Here is a 19,512-nt window from a genome sequence, read left to right on the forward strand (position 1 = left end):
GAGTATTCATATGGATGTGCAGAAAAGCAATCACACAGGAACTGACAAAATGATGATCGTTGTAAAAAAGCTTAGCTTAGATATCAGATCAGTGTACATGTGGGTGGTCTGAGGCTGCGGCTACCCAGCACATAGCACAGAAGCTGTTCGCTTCGTTCTGAAAGCAGTTGCAAGCTCTTGCAAATGCTGTGAGGATTACTTGAATTTGGATGAACTGTTGCAATTGCAAAACTGCAAATTCCTAGGGGGTCTATTACATGATACGTTGATATCGGCTAAAGTTCTTTTTCTCCTAAAGTGATTAAATGAATGTAACATACTTTTCGTTACCTATTCATAACACCATTATTACGCATTGTAGCCCAAGCGACCTTAAATACAGCATGCCCTGATGTGGACCATAGAAGTAAGGCTATTGAAGGTAATAAGACTGGAACAGTTCACAAAAAGAATTCTGAGGACATGGTCCAGCAGACCATGGGGCAGAGGACCTGAGCAAATAACAAATGGAAGGAATTCAACATTGTGGGGGAGGATTCCCACCTGGGACCAGTAGAGCTTAATTAGCAGTCCAGGGCTGTGATAAGCTGTTCCACAAGATAAAAACGGAACTGGAATCAGAAAACCTGCAGAGAGGGCCGGGGATAGGAGTTCTTTGATGCACAACCAGGAAGTGGAGGATGTCCAGCTACATGAGCAGCAGCGTAGAGGGGAAGCTGGACTGGATTTTTGGCGAATGAAAATGCTCGCAAGTATTAACTGAAGGCATGTTATTGGCCTTCTCTGAGTTTGTGCTGTTTCCGCTGTTCAGGGACATTAATTTAAAGGTGCAGTACACAATGTTAATCCATGCTTTTTGTCAAATTCAGCAAATATCTGCTCACAGTCCACTAGCTGTCAGTTTGCTGGAAATAAATCCAGTGTTTGTGTACAGTCCTGGCTCTATAAATGGGACACAAACAAAGTGATTTAGACCAAATGACACAACACTGTTCCAGCTGATCAGCAACAGGGGGACGTTCATGCTCATGCACAGGCCAGAGGGAAGGGGAGATGGAGGGAAGACTTTATATTTGACATGCTACATGTCGAACCTTACGCATTGTCAAGATGGAGAGATGGCCGAGAAACAGCCAAAGAGGAGAAGATCTGAAGAACCAAGATTGAAACGGAAGTTCTGAGATCAGGCAAGGGCAAAGAGCCGTGTTAACATTGGTGAGGTGTTTCAATGGTGGAGAGTTGACAAGGCTTCCTAGTGACAGATTGCTAACCCACAACTTAGCTAGCATGAGTTGTATTAGTTGCTGTGTTGTTGTTTGGCCTAACATTATATCATTTGTCTGTACGACGTTTGCAAAGAGTTTTATGGCCACGAAGATCTAAAAAAATAGAGCTTTGCTAGCCCAGTGTTGTTTGTCCATGAATTTGGGGGACAAAGCTTCTGAAGGAGCGCTGAAGGGAGGGGTGTTTTTGTTTTTCAGTTGAGCTCAAATATCAACAATCTTTCTCCAGAATCGCTGACTCTATTTTTAAGGTCAGTGCTGCCAGCTGAAGCAGAGTGACTGCAATGGGCCTAGGACAGTCAGGACTGAGTCCACAGTTTCTAAGCATTAAGGAGGTGCCCCTCTAGGACTGGCCAGTGGAATCTTGGCCAATGACTTACTCAATGCTTGCAAGTATATTTTGAAGAGATGCTGTTATTCCTCTCTGGTAGAACTTGGGGTGTTTTCCCTGATCAAGGCAATTGGTTGCTTAGTGTTGTCTGATCTGACTTACGAGCAGCAGTGCAGGAAGCCAGCAGGAGCAAACACTGGGACAAGGACAGAGCTGGGACAAGGACAGAGCATCTACAGCTCCTGCAGGAATAAGGACTTCCCAGAAACTGCTAATATAACAAAAAAACACCCCCCCCCCGCCAATCCAAATTGTGCTTTTGCCTCAGTTGCCATTTCTTATTTATCTATTTTTTTACTAGATGGAAGGCCAACCAGTACAGATTATTCCTTTCTCTATACAAGGGGTGTATTTGTTGGCTAGTTGGGAGGGGTGTCGTTGGGCCTTATACCGAGCAACCAAGGTTATAAACTGACTGATAAAGGAAATTATGGGAAGAGAAAAATAACAGATGAGTGTCTGTCACCTGCATTCCCTTGAGTAAAATGCAAATTGTACTGTAGTGTAGATTGAAGTGAACAGAAAATTGGAAAACCTTTTTTTTTTTTCAACTGCAACTCACTGTATGCTGGTAATTTTTTTATATGCCCATTCTAGCACTGTATGTAGGCCTTGTCAGCCAGAGCCATAGATAACTAAAACATGGCCCTTGCTTTCCAGCCATCATGCTAACTGATTCCAGCCTAATTATTTTATGAACAAATAATAAAATTGGATTGTTTACCTGGTCCCCTGGTTGTCTGTGTGGTCCAGAAGGTTTCTTAGGCCTGCAATGTAAAAGACATAACAAGGTGAAGTTAGACTGCCATTGTTTTTCACGACAATTGTTTCACTGCCTAGGAGTGAGTCAAACAAAATTCAGTGCAAGGCTGTGATATGCATTCTATACAAAGTGATAAACAACCCTAAGGTCAAGGAAAAGGATCTACTGACATCTCCTGCAATTGTGTTCACAAGTCTATCAAAAATACAAGATAACAAGAGTGGTGTTCATGGGAGCTTAGCACAATGGTAGCAACGGTGTCCAAAAAGAACATACCATCCATCTCAAGTTTGCTAAAGCTATCCAAGATGACACAAAGCTTTCTGAAACAAATGTGGACATCTGATACGAAACTTGAACTTTCTGATGCGCAGCATTATGTTTGGAGAAAACAAAGCATACCAATATGAAAACTCATCCCAGCTATGAAGCATGGCGGTGGGGGTGTAATGATGTGGGCCTGCTTCTCTGCCTCAGGGCTTGGAATGCCTTCAGTCATTGACCAATTAACCAATCAATTCTAACCTGTATAAGGATATGGCCAAGTCCTGACCGCAGTACACTTGAAATGCTGGTGCATGATCTAAAAGATCAAGCAAAGAGTTCAAGCAAAGGTTTTGGCCTATTTATTTAATGATTTTTCATCAAACACCTTGATGGCTTAGCCTTTCTTACTGTTGTTTTGCTATACTATTAAAACAGAATTACATGTTTTTATACTATAAATCATCATGCATATTTCTGTACAATTTACATCCTGCACTGATTCGAATCTTAACTTCTGACATTTGTTTCAAAGTTGGACAGTTTTTTCTTCTGCAAAACAGAAGAATCGTCTGTATACTCAACAATAACTTTTCATCAGACTCAAATCATCAAATCTCTGCTCTTCTTCGTACAAAGACAAATGTATCGTGAATTAAAAGCATCCATATTTTAATCCATACATTTTACTGTACAAACTACACCTTGATTTCTCAGAGAACATTTTATTCAATTAAAATTATAATTATTCAAACTGCCACATGTGCTATTTGTCTTAATTGATTATGAGAACTTAGATGAAGATTATATGAGATTTTAGGAGCTATTTAAGCTGAAAATTAGGTCATTTCAAAGAATACAAGTCAGATTCAACAAGCCATTTTTACGGAAAAAGAAGCTTTGCGATATGATGAGACTTTTACATCGTTAACAATTCTGCATATCATCGCTGTCCAAACAAACCTCAAATCTCCATAATGGTAACTTTACAGGAGAGGTAAAATCATTCTGGACTTGTAATAGAAGTTAATGTAACCAAATATTTTTCACTTTGAATCATTTCTATTGGTCTGTTCATTATATCGATATGTAGTCATAGTAAGCATTTAAAGGTAATACTAGTGATATCTTAACACAATGCAGAGAGTAACTAGTGTTTTAAAGTTATGTTATAAAGTAAAAAAACAACAAAATGGTGATACATGGATGTGCGCAGCAAAAGTGATGTACATTAAATCATGGAAGGAACTCTATTAAAGTAGTCAGTTCTGGTCTAATCTGGCGTTTTAGTCATACGTCTTAGTCAATCTGTCATTTCATCATACTGACTAGATCCATAGAGATAAGAGAGGGGGGGAGACGGGGAGAGAGAGAGAGAGAGAGAGAGAGAGAGAGAGAGAGAGAGAGAGACGGAGAGAGAGAGAGAGAGAGAAAGAGAGAGAGAGAGAGAGAGAAATAGAGAGGGAGGGGGTAGAGAGATGGAGAGAGAGAGAGAAATAGAGAGGGAGGGGGAAGAGAGATGGAGAGAGAGAGAGAAATAGAGAGGGAGGGGGAAGAGAGATGGAGAGAGAGAGAGAGAAATAGAGAGAGGGAGAAAGAGGGTGGAGAGATGGAGAGAGAGAGAAAGAGAGAGAGGGGAGAAAGAGAGAGACAGAGAGAAAGAGAGAGACAGAGAGAGAGAGAGAAAATGATAGGAAAAAAGAGAGAAAGGAAGAGAGAGAGGAAAAAAAAGAGAGAAGCAGATAGAAAAAGGAGAGAGTGACAGGAAAATAAGGAAGAGATAGAGAGAAAGAAGAAAAAAATGTAAAAAGAGGGAGTGATAGGAAGAAAAGGGAGCAGAAAAGAAGAGCAAGGGTGATAAGAGAGTGATTAGAAAATAAGAAAGAGAGAAACAGAGAGCGAGTGTCAAAGTGATAGGAGAAGTAGAGAGTGAGAGGGGGTGAAAAAGACAGAGTGGGAAAATGAGATAGAAGGAAAGAAAGAAAAAGAAAAGAGTGCTAGAAGAAAGTAGAGAAAACAGAGATACAGCAGGAGAGAATGTGAGTAAAACAAGAAAGTAAAATGAAAATAAGGAAAGCAGAGCAAGAGAGAGGGAGAGAGAGAGAGAAGAGAGGGAGAGAGAGGGAGAGAGGGAGAGAGAGGGAGAGAGAGGGAGAGAGGGAGAGAGAGAGAGAGAGCTTACTGGCACTCTAATTCAGAATTTCCACGCTCTCTTCGGGTCATCATGAAGAGCGAGATTCCCTCATTTAACGCACTAATCAGGCGACGCAGGGCCTGCTTCAGAGTAAATACAATTCCAGACTGGAGTGCAGCAGCAAATTTTCCACCACCAATAACCTCAGCACCCCAAATAAAATCCCCCCGCGCCGCCAATTTGGGGAGCTGGGCTGCTCTAGGTCAAATAATAAGCCGAACCAATTTAGAAATATTTATCAGCACAGCCCGCCGCCTGCGAGTCCAGTGTCTCCCGAAGCCTGAGTTACTGCACAAATTGGCTAATATGTTCGTGTAGATTTGAATTCAAATTGAATTAGCTCTATTCTTTGGTTTCCACACTTGTTTGGAGCTCTAATTTCCCCCTCTTATCGTTAAAACTCCCTCTTTTGTACAACAGAGCCAACAGCTCTCTGAAGCTTCATACTTAAGGAAAGAAACACAAAACTATAAATCAACCATAAATCAACAGCGTAGTCCAATTAGAAGAAATGGTGCGATGCTTTTTTCAGCCATTTGTCTTCCATGCGCATTATTTGATTACTTATTCTTTATTGTTTTTGTTTGAGGCTGCTCGGCTGCTGCTTGTCAAACACCGCACACTGAAATAAATTGTCCCCATATATATATATATATATATATATATATATATAAAAAATATAAATATAAACTATATATATAAAACAGCATTCTTTGTAGTGTGGCCTTCAGAGTTGCCCACTGATGACGGACAAGAAGGCCTGGCTCACAATTGACATTCCAGTTCAGCCAAACAGTGTTCAGTGGGGTTGAGGTCAGGGCTGTATGCTGGTCACTGGAGTTCCTTCTACCAATTCGGCAAACTGTGTCTTTATGGAGCCCATTTTGTGCATTTTGCATGCTGTAGCATTAACATTACCCTTCACTAAAACTAAAGGGCCGAAGCCCAAACCCTGATAAACAGCCCCAGCCCATTATCCCTCCTCCACCAAACTTTGCTGTTGGCACTATGCATTCACCTGGCATTCGCCAAACCCAGACTCACCCCTCACACAGTAAAGCATGATTTGTCGCTCCAAAAAATACGTTTCCACTGCGCCACAGTCCAGTAGTGGTGCCCTGTACACCACACTAGCTGACACTTGGCATTGCACATAGTGATCTTAGGCTTGTCTGCAGCTGCTTAGCTGAACTCTCCAATGCACATTCATCTTTGCAATAAGGGTTTTATGCACTACAGCCCCTGTATAATATCCCTCTTGTTGTGGATGGACTGTTTTTGCTGACGGGTTGGTCACATCTTGCCCTGACATTCTCAGTCACCTGAGCAACAGTTGCTCTTCTGTTTTTTCTAACATACTGCACTAATGCAGTACACCACAGTCACTGAATACACACATTTGACCACAGCTTCCAACGTCACGTGCTGATGTATTTCCTATAGCTCGAAATACAGGTCTCACGTTGTTCCTGTTGAAACAGTAGTGAGTTGAGCAGTGTTCGTGACTAAAGATACGTAGGCCTAATAATATTTCCTGTATGAGTATAGCACTGTGCCAAAGACAAAGACCACTCTTCCAACATTTAATATGTTCAGCATTTACCTTTTACCCTTATTACATCTTCCATTCTTTTTGGGAGATTCGTTTTGTCAAAGAAATCTGCAGGGATTTTTTTTCCACACCGTTGAGATCTGGGTGGTCAGTCCATTTTTCTGAGAACACCAGCAGCTTCTTTGTTTCACAAATGTTCTTCTTGTTTGTCTGTCTCCTTTCCTCATTAATGGCTTCTTGTCTGCTACACTTCCTTTCAGACTCATAGCGCTGAGTCGTCTTCTCACAGTGGAAGGATGGACAGAAACAAACACCTGTGGATGTTTTCAGATCTGAAGCAGCTTGATTTTCTCCTCTCTCTCAGAGATGATTGTCCAACTTTCTCATATATATATATATATATATATATATATATATATAGAGAGAGAGAGAGAGAGAGAGAGAGAGAGAGAGAGAGAGAGAGAGATTCTTAATTAATTAATTTATGCAAGTGGATGATCTTATATCTAATCTTCTCAGAAATATCTCCTGAAACGCAGTGGTGGACAGTAACTAAGTAAATGTAATTCGTTACTGTATGTAAGTAGTTTTTTTTGTGTATCTGTACTTTACTGAAGTATCTCCATTTTCGGTGACTTTTTCCTTTCACTCCACCACATTTCAAAGTCAAATATCTTACTTTTTACTCCACTACATTATACAAAATCTGTCGTTCCTTTTGTCTTATGTGTGTATAAAAATGTAACATGTCAAAATGAAAGAAATGTGAAGCAAGAACACCAATCAGGGCACAGCGCGCACTTTGTTTTGAGCTTGTTTTGACCTGTTGGTCATACCGACCCAGTGCAGCACACGGTTTAACATCAGTGCAGCAGTGTAAAAGTTTGGGAGTGTCTATTCAACATAAATGATGAACGAACCTAACTTTGTGTAAATAGACCACAATATAGAAATATGTACACATATGCAGTTGTGACTGACGTGTCTTTTATTCTGAATTTATACAAACATTATTTAATTTTATAGTAAATTTGTTTTTGCTAGTTTATGTTTATGAACAGAGACCTACAGATGCAGTTTAGTAAAGAAAACTTTACTGACATTCTATTAAAATATTGGTGTTACTGAGAGTGACACTGGGGTATTTTCACCTAAAATGAGTTAATGAAGCGAGAGTGTTGTTATAAAAATGATAATAGAGTCATAATTAATCTTTTAGTACTTTTACTTTTGACATTTAAGTACATTTGAAGGCAAATACTTTTGTACTTTTACTCAAGTGGAGGTCTAAAGGTAGGACTTCTGCTTTTACTGGAATAATATTTTACCTTGGGTACCTCTACTTTAACTCAAGTACATGATCTATGTACTTCGTCCACCACTGCTGAAAAGTGAATAACGTGAGCTTAAAGGCCATTTTGACAGGAAATTAGATAAATGAAGTGTTTCTGACTTTTGCACAACACTGTTTCTGGAGTAGTATATCTATGCCTAAGCCTGAATCTAACCCTAATCTTAACATTGCTAAACAAAAAGACATGGTTTTGCTCTTTCGGTTCTAAAAATAAAACGTAGAGCTTTTAGGTAAAGAACTCAGGAGCATTTTGTTGTTGTTGGTCAAACCTGTTTATCTTTGGTTTTCCTACAAAGTGAACACGCTCACGTATCCACATACACAAGCATGATGCAGATGGAGCTGATAAAAATCTGCAGTAGTCTCTATGACAGCAGCCAGAGCAAGCTAAGGAAAACAAACATATGTTGAGCAACACTTCTTTTCAGAAGATGCACTGATACAGAGCACACATCCTGCCAGGCCAGAACGCTACAGAAGCGAGGAAAAATGAAGGAACTGATGGAGAACAGAGGAAGAGAACAGTGTGAACTGCGTAAACTCAGAGACAAATTGGAGTTCATTCTTTCAGAGTCTGCTAATGCAGGGAAGAAGGAAATTAATCCATCTCGACTGTTTACCCTGTCTGAGTCAGTTATGAGTGTCTGTGACCTGTGCAGAGATAGGCACGAGTCCAAAGGCCGATAGCTCCTGGTCATAGCCTCTACAAACCTCAGACTGAACTTCCGTATCACAGACTCCATCTGCTCACGATGTACAATCCTAAATGATGTGTCTAAAACTAACAGAAAGAATTGACCCAAAGTCTGCATGCTGGTTTTATCAACCATGTCATGGAAATTTATCTCATGATTTTGAAATAAAATAGGATAATATAACCATTGTTGAAGCTTCAAAATGTACTATTCACTGCCCAGTCTATGCACCGTTTTGAATTCATAGTTTTGTGTGACAAAACCAATACATTTTCATATATCCACCTTTTCAGCCTACAGCAATGTAGCCACACCCATTTACAGACGTTTATTTCAGTTTGGACTGCTTTCTGAATGAGGAACAAAATAGGGCATCCAGAACAGAGATCATTTACATATCAGTATTAAAGGCAAGGTAACTAAAAACTGCCTGTTTCATACTAAGAGATATTGAAAGGTTGGTACTATTGAAAGTAATGATGTAAAAAGGTATAAACCGAGCAACTGAGGTCATTTAAATGACCATATACACTGTCTATACTGGCCAAATTCAACAAATAAGCAAAGGCAACGTAACTAAAAACAGCCTGTTTAATACTAAGAGATATTGAGAGGTTGGAAATAATGATGTAAAAAGTTATAACTGAGAAACTGAGGTCATTTAATTAGCCATATACACTGCCTACACTGGTCAAATTCAATAAATAAGCAATAATTGTGGATTAAAGCAAAACATGTCATTTGACTGAAGTGCCAAAACATTATGACGAACAAATGAAGTGAATAACATTAATTATCTCATAACAACAGCACATGTCAACATCCATTCATTTGGACATCAACTTGACACAAGGTACCCACCTAAACATGCCAGTGGTATTCCCCAACAGCAGTGGCCTCTCAGCAGGATAATGCACCCTACTATGCTGCGCACGTTGTTTGGGAAATGTCTGAGGAACATGATGTACAGCTCAAGGTGTTGCCATGGCCTCCAAATTCTGTGGGATGTGCTGGAACAAGTCCAATCTGTGGCAGCTCCACCTCGCAACTTACAGGATTTAAAGGATCTGCTGCTAATGTCTTGATACCAGATATCACAGAGCACTTTCAAAGGCCTTGTTGAGTCCATACTTTGGTGCGGCAACAGCATATAAGGTAGGTGATCATACTGTTGAGCACGTTATGAGGAACACTATACTAATGCTCGGTAGGGCCTCCCTTTGCTCTCAAAACAGCCTCAATTCTTTGTTGCATGAATTCCACAAGATGTTGGAAACATTCCTTTAAGAATCTGGTTCATGTTGACATGATTGCGCCATGCAATTCCTGCACTTTCATGCTGTAAATCTCACGTTCTACTACGTACCATGTTGGATTCAGATCCGGTGACTTTGAAGGCCACTGAAGAACCCTGAACTCATTGTCACGTTCATGAAACCAGTTTGAGATGACTTTGCTTTGTGATGGTGCATTATCATGCTGGACATGTAGAAGTAGAAGATGGTAAAATGTGGTCATGAAAGGATGCATTCGAGTGATAATTGATTGGTATTAATGGGGTCAAGAAAACACTCTCCACACCATTACACCACCTCCACCAGCCTGGACTGTTGACACAAGGCAGGTTGGGTACCCTACCATCTGTGTGCCTCAGCAGAAATCAAGATTCATCAGACCAGACTATGTTTTTCCAGGTTTCATCTGTCTGAGCCTGTACACACTGCAGCCTCAGCTTTCTGTTCTTGGCTGACAGAATTGCAGCCTGACGTGATCTTCTGCTGTTGTAGCCCATCCACCTTAAGGTATGATGTTTGTAGTACAATTGTAGAGAGTGGTTATCTGAGTTATTATAGCCTTTCTGTCAGGTTGAACAAGTCTGGCTTTTCTCTGTTGACCTCTCTCATCAACAAGACATCGGCAGAACTGCTGCTCACTTGGTGTTTTTTCTTTATCGCATCGTTCTGAGTATGACTGTTGTATATGGGAATCCCAGGAAATTAGCAGTTTTAGAAATACTCAAATCAGCTTGTCTGGCGCCAACAATCATGCCATAGTCAAAATCACTGAGATCACATTTTTTTCCTCATTCTTATGGTTGATATAAACATTACCTGAAGCCGTTGGCCCGTGTCTGCATTGCAGCCACATGACTGGCTGATTAGATAATTACATGAATGAGTAGATGTACAGGTGTTCCAAATAAAGTGCTGTATACACTGCCCTGCACAGCATACAATGAAAATACATACATACATACATACATACATACATCATCTAAACCGCTTATCCTTCTGGGTCACGGTGGGGTGCTGGAGCCTATCCCAGCTGTCTTTGGGCAGAAGGCAGGATACAACCTGGACAGGTCGCCAGTCCATCGCAGGGCAGACAGACAGACATACACATTCAGCGCTACCCACTGCACCACCGTGCTGCCCATGAAAATACAATCTACTCTTAAATAACAAGCACCCTGTGATTTCACTAGTGTATACTAAAGTGTACTATACATAGTAGTAGTATATAGTATACTATAGTGTATACTAATGTAAAACAATATCACAATAACGCTGATTTTACAGCATTAGCAGTATTGATAGATAACAAAAACTTAACTGCAATGAATGCTATTTGTTGAGTGCTTCAGATTGCTTTGAAGAGACCATTTAATGAAGAAGTAGTATGAAGTATTGTCTCTATCTAGTAAGCGTTTATGATGCTCTTTAGGTTCCTTTTTGTGAAATTTTCATATAGGTGGAACAAAAAAAAGCAGTTAAAAATACACACTCATTTAAATGTCACCTGATACCATGATAAACTGATATTTTTTAAAAGTATCATGATATTGATTTAATCAATGATACTGACCTTATTTAATACTGCCAAGCTGGTGCTTTTGGTGCCATGTTTCCATAGTTCCACTTTGTCTATATGCTTGATTTTTTTTTTCTTTTTGCATGAGTGGTCAAGTCTGTTTCATACAACCGCAATGCATGACCAGGATGGCGCTTTATGTCATGCGTGACGTGTTATGTGGGGTGAGGCTGGAAGTGGGTTTTACAGGGGGTACAGGTGGATACAATTAGGTTAGCGCTAGGTCTAACATTTGAGTATCTGATTTGGCTCATTGTATGTGTAGAAGCTCATTCTGAGACATTTTTCTTTACTTTAGTGTATAAAAGTGCTGCATCAAAAGAGGTACAGTCACTCTCAACTAATTGCTTTTAAAAGGTCATCTGTTAGAAACTGAACTGTGAAACTAAACTGAAAAACCCTAACACAGAAACTGGGGACAACTTGCTAGCCAAATGTGAAAGAGGATATGGAAATGTTCAGATAAGCAATATTTACATATTATTCTGTCATATCAGGGACATGTTACTTTCCTGTCAATGGCAAATATTGCAGACCGCAACCCACGACAAAGAAAAAGTGGATCAGGTGGTAAGATGGGATAGCATCTTTTCTAAAGAAGTGAGAACAATCAGACAGACCGTGAGATGGCTGAGGAGCCAAGAAAACCACAGCGCTAAGAGCAAGTCAATAGGACTGGAAACTATGAAGTGATGACTGTGTGAAACTGACGCAACTGTGGTTTGGCTGAGCGTTCTCCAGCCATTTCTGTGTACATTTTGAAGTCAAAACGCGGCAACAAGAACAAGAGGAAACTGTGAATTCAAAGAGAGAGCAGGCCATGGTCACAAACATCCCTGTTAGCTAATCATTAAGCTTTTGGTGGGTCATAGTAGGTGTGTAACAAGAAGAACTACATTTAAACCGCATTGCAGTCCCTCCTTAAAGGCCCCACAGTTAAAGATCCATGCATGAAACCAACAGAAAAATTCTGGGTTGAATATGCATTTGAATATGCATGCATGCCTTTTTCTGGTATTACTAAGCTACTTATTAGCATAAACAGACAGATGACTACACAAGCTGGGTGTCATTATTAGTCCTCTACGGTAACTCTTTTGCTTGAAGTAAGTGTCTCACTGTATCTGCAGCCTCATTCACTCAAGCCACTTGTGACTGGGGTTATGTTTAAAATATTCATACAACAATATGCACTGTAAGTCAAAACAAGCTGCATAGTAATTGCATGTAATCAATTTTCTTCACAACAACTTGCAGTTCAGGGACATTTTAATTGCTGTAGAACTAATGATGTACAATCATATTAGAATCATTTCAGTACCGGTAGATATTTGCTTTAAAAAGTAATATCAGCATAGGACAGATATTCAGATTTGACTGATATTTCAAACCAATATTTGATGACATAATTATTGTGCTCCAGAAAATGAGATTGTTTATGCAATGCTGGGTTACTGTGTTAAAACACCTGCATTTTATTCATTTTACTGCATGTGTAAAATGTAAAATTTAGAAATGAGAGCTACCTTCCCTTCCTCTGTAACGCTAATCCAAGTAGACGTAGTCCCTCTCTAAAATTTCTACATTTTATATATGTTTAGGTATCAGCATCAGCAGATACGTACATGAAAAATATCAGATTTCAGCTGATATTCAGATATAGACCCTTACAATATTTGGTGTTTTTTAACTAAAAAAGGTTCTTCACACTCACTCATCTCATTTACATTCACTGAAATATTCAGTAGGGAACCCAAAGTGCTATCAGTAGCCAAAGGACCCATTTTGACACAGTTTTTCTTCTGTATTCTTAAAACAACGTTCTCAACTTGACACATCAATATGTCTATATAAGGTCAGCATAGACTGTGTTACTTTTAGCATAAAATATGTTACTGCAGTAAAAAAAATACATTTTATCTCAAATGAACATGTTACTAACATTTGACTTTGCATTTTCCTAGCTTGACCTTTCGAAGCATCCATAGTTCCAGGCCAAAGCCCAGCTGCTTACACTGTATATGACTACGACTCCATGTCGTGACCAAAGTCATTTCCAGCTACTGCCATGGTGAATTTGTTTATCAATGAAGTACATCAAGTCCGAAGCACTGTTTATAAGCAAAATGCATCACTGACATGGCAATAGCATTAGTATCAGTAACATTAACACAGGAGAACGCCTTCAACAGACAACACTGGACAGTGCTTGCAGGATGACGATGGATAAATCAACAACCCCCAAACTGAAAAAAAAAAACAGTAGCAAAGCAGAAAGATCCAGTTCCAGAGACAGGATGTAACATTGCTGTATGAAGGTTAGACTGGTGGCGGAGTTGGTACATGCAGCCACTCTTACTTTCAATAGATATCAGTGATGAAAACTGGAAACTGTGTTCACCTTCTTTTCATGTCCACTTTATGTTCATGTGATTTTTTTTTTTCAGTTTCAAGCTGAGTTATTAGAGGTAATAATTCAGATTAAGCTTATTTTTTTCAATAATATGGCCGTAACAAACTCTTTAGGGTCAAATTAGAGCAAATAAGGCCAGTGCACTTAATTGTGATTAGGATAGGTCCGGTCCTAAAGTCTGATTAGCTGAGCCGCATTCGAAGCTGTTGTAAAATCCAGAATATACACACGCCTATGACCGCCTTATGGCAACTGAATTGTATATAACAGCACCACAGCATGAAAAACCCTTGTGCTGTTACTAGAATAATCTTTGACTCTCATGCTACTCGCATGGACCACTGAGTATTTTGATGAGCTAAGAACCCATTTTTTGCTTAAACTGAGGGGCTGACAACTTATGTTCTTTACTAGAACTAGGCTGGTCAGCTAGCCAACAGGCTAAAAGATAGCAAACAGCCCAAACAACTCCATCATTAATATCACAGGCTTAAATTAAAGTACTTATCATATGATTAACTGTAATCAGCAGTGTAAAAGTCTAAAAATGTCACTTGAATGGACCACATGCTTCAAATGTTTGTGTTTCAGTCAGAAGTCACGTCAAACCCAGGCTGAATCCCAAATGGCTCCATACTCCCTACACAGTGTGCTAGCTATGAAAGCTTAGAAATTCTAGTCTCTACAGAGAAATAGTGCCTCATTTATCGAGTATGGATGTGTCTGAGTCCCAAATGACTATTTCTTAGCTGTATTTTGCACTGTTGGGGTGCAGAATCCAGTATTTAAACTCCTAGGTAGTGCACTATGTAGGGAGCAGGGAGCTGTTTGAGGTTCAGGCCCAGCGCAAGAAGAGCGCACCGCTGGATTGGTGCTTAATAAGACTTGCGGTGGTAATTTGGTGACCAAAAAGTACTTTTGCATTAGTTTTTTTAAGCTTTTGCATTAAACAGTGCTGTGTTATCAAATGTATGTAATATACAGTGATGGGCGACCAAGCGTTCTCCTCATTCAGCAATCCATGGTTGCTTAGCAATGATATGGCACTTTTAAGGAACTACTATTTCTTGGCGGAATACTTATTGATGTCAATTATTATTAATGATAACTTAAATTATTTTCTGGCAAAGTGTGTATTTAATCATATTTCATGTTGGCCGCCGTTTTGTAAGAGCGATAAGCAACTTAAGGCTGTGCGTTACTGTGATTTTATCACAGGGAAGGGAGTTTAACGCACCCTAAGAACACCTTTCCTGAGATAAAATCACAGTAACCCACGGCCTCTTGTGGCTTTTTGCTTTATTAAAGATCTTAATTGTTTGACACTCCTAGCTGAAAGTAACACAGGGGTTAAATTATGTAACAATATGACACAAAAGTATGTTGTTGTTTAGTACATCCTTTCTGGGAGTAGCATCACAATTTCTCAAACAGAACAGCATGGCATTGCGAACTAGTCTACATAGTCCAAAATTCACCAGCACAGCTTCCATCTGTAGACAACCAGCAGCAATAACGTGCAATACAACTGCCATGTGTTTACACCACAGTGAAGCCTCAGGACTCTTAAAATAACACGCAACCATGCTGTTCCTACTGATAAGCACTGTCAACTATTTATGGCAAAGTAAAGACCTGTAGTCACATCTGAGCTTTCAAAATAGCATACAACCATGTTATTTCTACTGTGGCTAAGCACCTTCACACAACCATGTTATTTCTACTGTAGTTAAGCCAGCACTCCTTAAAAACAAAAGGTGACGTCTTGTGGACACCATGACTTCAGCTTAAATGACACGTTTGGAGAAGATGTGGCTAAGCTTATGCAAACAAACTGATGAAATTGTGCAATTTCTTCATTTCGAGTTTGAGCTTAGTGTTGCACTCAATGGCTACCAGCCCTGGTCAGTTCAAATCAGCTGCCAAACTGACCTGAAGATGCTAAAGGTGAGTAGCCTTTTAAACAGTAGACTAAAATCCACCATTCAGATTTTAAAAGCTAACTTACCAAAGGCTGTTTTGACTGAGAAAAGGCACAATCTAAGACAGAAATAGCTTAAAATGATAAGAAAAAGTTGTGAGGACTCACGTTGAGTTGACTCAAGAAAGCGTAGAAGTGCTGCAGTGAGTGAAGAGAACAGGAAGTGAACTAACTTCTCTTAAAAGCGCACACTGTCTCAGAACATGAACATGAAGGGGATTCACACACCAGAGAAGAAGAAAAAAGATGTAGCGTTGCAGATTTTGTCTAGGTACACTTTTTCTCTGGAAAGCACCTCTTAGTTCGGCTTAGGCTGGAGGCACGTCAAGCTGTGTCTTCAAATGTTGCATAACTCGTGCTATTTCTAGAGGGAAGAGCTGATTCAGGGTAAATTGAAAAAAAAAAAAATAAGCACCCTGTATACATGCTTCATTTCCACTGAATACTGACCTTGTTGATCTGTGGTCAGAACCAAAGCTTACACTTAAAAATGAATTTTCAAAATTCTTGTGTAATTAAATGGTCAAGATGTGAAAAAAAAAGACATTCGGAGCCATTTGATGTGAAATTCTCCATTCTGTATACACTTACCAAGTCGGAATTGCTCACAGCGGTGGTGATAGGAACCAGACGTCCGAAGAATTTAATCGCTTAAATGGCCAGGGTCTTTGGCTTGGATGTGTGGTTTTACTAAAAGCCTTTAAACTTATTGGACTGAATGTCTCACTGATGATCCATTCCGAGAATTTGCTCATGGCCTCTTAAACTCATTTAGCCCCTCAAACGTTCAGGGCCCACCAGCGGACCCAAAGTTTTATTACGCACTTCTTTAACCTAAGAATAGCTCAGCCAGTTTGCACTGAAATCCCTGAAGTTACTGAATAATAAGCCTTTGTAAAAAAAAAAACCTGGAATTTTAATGGGTTAATGCTTCTGAAAGCTCCCTCACAGAACGTTATGACATGAAATGGTTATAAACACTTCGTAATGTTCGACACATTGTTTTACGATAGTTTCGAGTTTTCAAGGTTTTGGCTTAAGTTGAAAACATTAATGGTGGAGAGGTACATGCTGGACGTCGTAAGGCAAAATAGTCCACAAAAAAAAACTCATATTTATCACTATTTTACAATCAACATTACATATAAACACTTAGAAGGCACACATAGGTTCACTGGTAGTTTTGGTTAGTAAATAAAATGTATTTATGCTGTGGACATGGTGACCCCTGGTTCCTATCACAACCACTTTAAAGGAATGTGAGTCGATTAGTTTCTCTACAATGAACCATTTCACATCAAACCACTCTGAATGACTGTTTAAATCACAAGTCTTGATTTTTAGATTTTAAAAAATTCTATTAACCATGATTAGTCCACAGAAAGTACAAGGTTCTATACCGATGTCAATTCTGCTTAACGCAAGTCTGCAAAGCTCTGTGCTGTAGGTAGGACTGATTAGCGCGACTGGAAATAGAATCCATTCACTCGGCCTCCTGAACACCTTTCAGCATTCGCACTCCTAATTAACTCAAATTAAAGGGATGGAATTCTCACTCTCTGTGACTTGAACACTTGCTCTGCAATAGTGTGAATTTCCTGTACATTACAGTATTAGCTTCTTCTGTTGCAGCCCTTTCAAAATCCCATTTTTTCTGCTTTTTTTCAACAGTTCTTTTGCTTTCCCACAAGATGTGCACACAGGAGGATGTTAAAGCAGCTTTACAAATGGCTAAACAATGTTAAAAATGGGAATCTAGCCAAAGACGGTCCATAGAAAGCGCAGTCCTGACTTTCAGCTTCCTTGTAAAGAACACATCGATGTCTCTTGCTTTACTGCTAAATTGCTTGAGCTTTTTTTGCAGTCATTAAGTTGCCCTTTTCGAACTGAAGTCTTAAGACTCCTCAAACTTCTCCTCTCTCTTTTCATCTCAAGTATCTCAAGAGTGCTTTGCCCTGTTTGCACTTCTCAGGGTATTTTATGGGTCAAACAAACAACTGAGTGCTAGCGAAGTCATACTGATACTTTTCCCCAAAAAGGTTTAGAAATTACTCTACCTCTTCAGACCGCCTGCAGCTTCTCTTCTGTTGCAACAGCTTTCTGCTCTTATGGGAATGCAAAGACTCGCTTTACGCCCCTGTAAGTGGAATATTTGGTTGTCACCAAATGTTCACCGCTTCTGCTTAAATCTCATCCTGCATCAGTGCACATCTCCTCTGGCATCTACCTCATTGTCCTTTGTGTCATAAATACTTTCATTTAGTCAAGATCAATGAAAAGGCTCTGGATTATTGTAGTTCTCTTGCATGCAGTTTCATGACAGCTGCAATAAACACATTTCTGGTCCTGCATGAAGTTCTCTGCACATTCTATTCAATGTAACCACATTCTATGGCATTTTCCCCCTATAATCCATTATAAAACAGTTAATCCTCTCATAAACTTTGCAAGTAATCATTTTTAAGCTTTTTTCTCTTATTGCAAAAGTGACCTAATGGATTTAAAAGCTCAGTGTCTTTTCAGTCGGAATAACACTCTTAGTGTTAATAAAGAAAATGAGAAGGAAACAAAATCTACTCACCAGATTATAGCCGCTTTTGGTAGTTGCGCAGGATGAACTAGTACAGTATGCCTCGCTCTCTGACTCACTGGAGATCCTTTGTGAAACTTATGTGAACTTCCTGGCTGTCTTAATGCCTGGGCTGTTCAGACAGGACCTCACAGCGGGGCGGTGTGGACGTCCCATTGGCTGTCATTCCACATGAAATTTGACACCTGCCCAAGTTTCACCTGCAGTGTGCTGACTCTTATGCATGGCATAATGAAATGCATGTGTTATACAATATAAAGCTTTAATATATAAAAGATTTTATATATATATATACATCATCTAAACCGTTTATCCTTCTGGGTCGCGGTGGGATCCCAGCTGTCATTGGGCGGAAGGCAGGATACAACCTGGACAGATCGCCAGTCCATCGCAGGTCAAGCTGACAAATATATATATATATATATATATATATATATATATATATATATATATATATATATATATATATACACACCGATCAGGCATAACATTATGACCACCTCCTTGTTTCTACGCTCATTGTCCATTTAATCAGCTCCACTTACTATATAGGTGCACTTACATGTAGAACTATACATATAGAAAACCAAAATTGTATCATTTTTGAAATATATTTTAATATATATTTGATAAATATTTTATGGGCTGTATGCATTCTGTCATTGCTTCTCATGGCAAGGTATTGTCCGAAAGAAATCAGATAGCAAAACTTCACATGGGAAATGGGTGCAAGAGCACTGGTAAACCATAGGCCGAAACCCAGCTGCAGCTGTTATTAGGAAGTACCAAAAGAGCTACACTATCAGTAACCAAAGGTGCAGTGGCCGCCCTAGAAAGATGACAAAGCACACAGTCCACTATTTACCCAACCTTCCACTGAAAAACACATGGGCCAGTGCTTCCAGTTTAGCACAAGATTTATCTTCAGAAATCGGCCTTTCAGCAAATACCCAGACAGTGTATCAGACCTTGCATAAAGTCAACCTATACAGATGGCATCGAAGAAGGAAACTGTTACTTACAAACAAGCACAAAAATGCATGACTAAGCCTCACATAAGAACATCCTCTGGTCAGATTAAACTCAGATTAGCTTGTTTGGATCTGATAAGATTCAGCCTAGACCTGGCCAAAGCTCTCACAGTGACTGCATAGTCTCAAC

The 19,512-nt window shown here is 39.5% G+C and overlaps 1 protein-coding gene across 1 annotated transcript in view; it reads right to left on the reverse strand.

Moving 5' to 3' along the window:
- si:dkey-262k9.2 overlaps positions 1-18,428 on the reverse strand; it is a 43,170-nt gene extending 24,742 nt beyond the window's left edge. The window contains exons 1-3 of the mRNA XM_036565269.1: positions 18,343-18,428; positions 17,819-17,898; positions 2,399-2,441 (exon numbers count right to left, since the gene is read on the reverse strand). The gene's annotated coding sequence lies outside the window, so the exon portion shown is untranslated. The remainder of the gene's footprint in view (positions 1-2,398; positions 2,442-17,818; positions 17,899-18,342) is intronic.
- Positions 18,429-19,512: the final 1,084 nt, after the last annotated feature.

This window comes from Colossoma macropomum, unplaced genomic scaffold, assembly GCF_904425465.1.
Source record: "Colossoma macropomum unplaced genomic scaffold, Colossoma_macropomum, whole genome shotgun sequence".
Taxonomy (NCBI): Eukaryota; Metazoa; Chordata; class Actinopteri; order Characiformes; family Serrasalmidae; genus Colossoma; species Colossoma macropomum.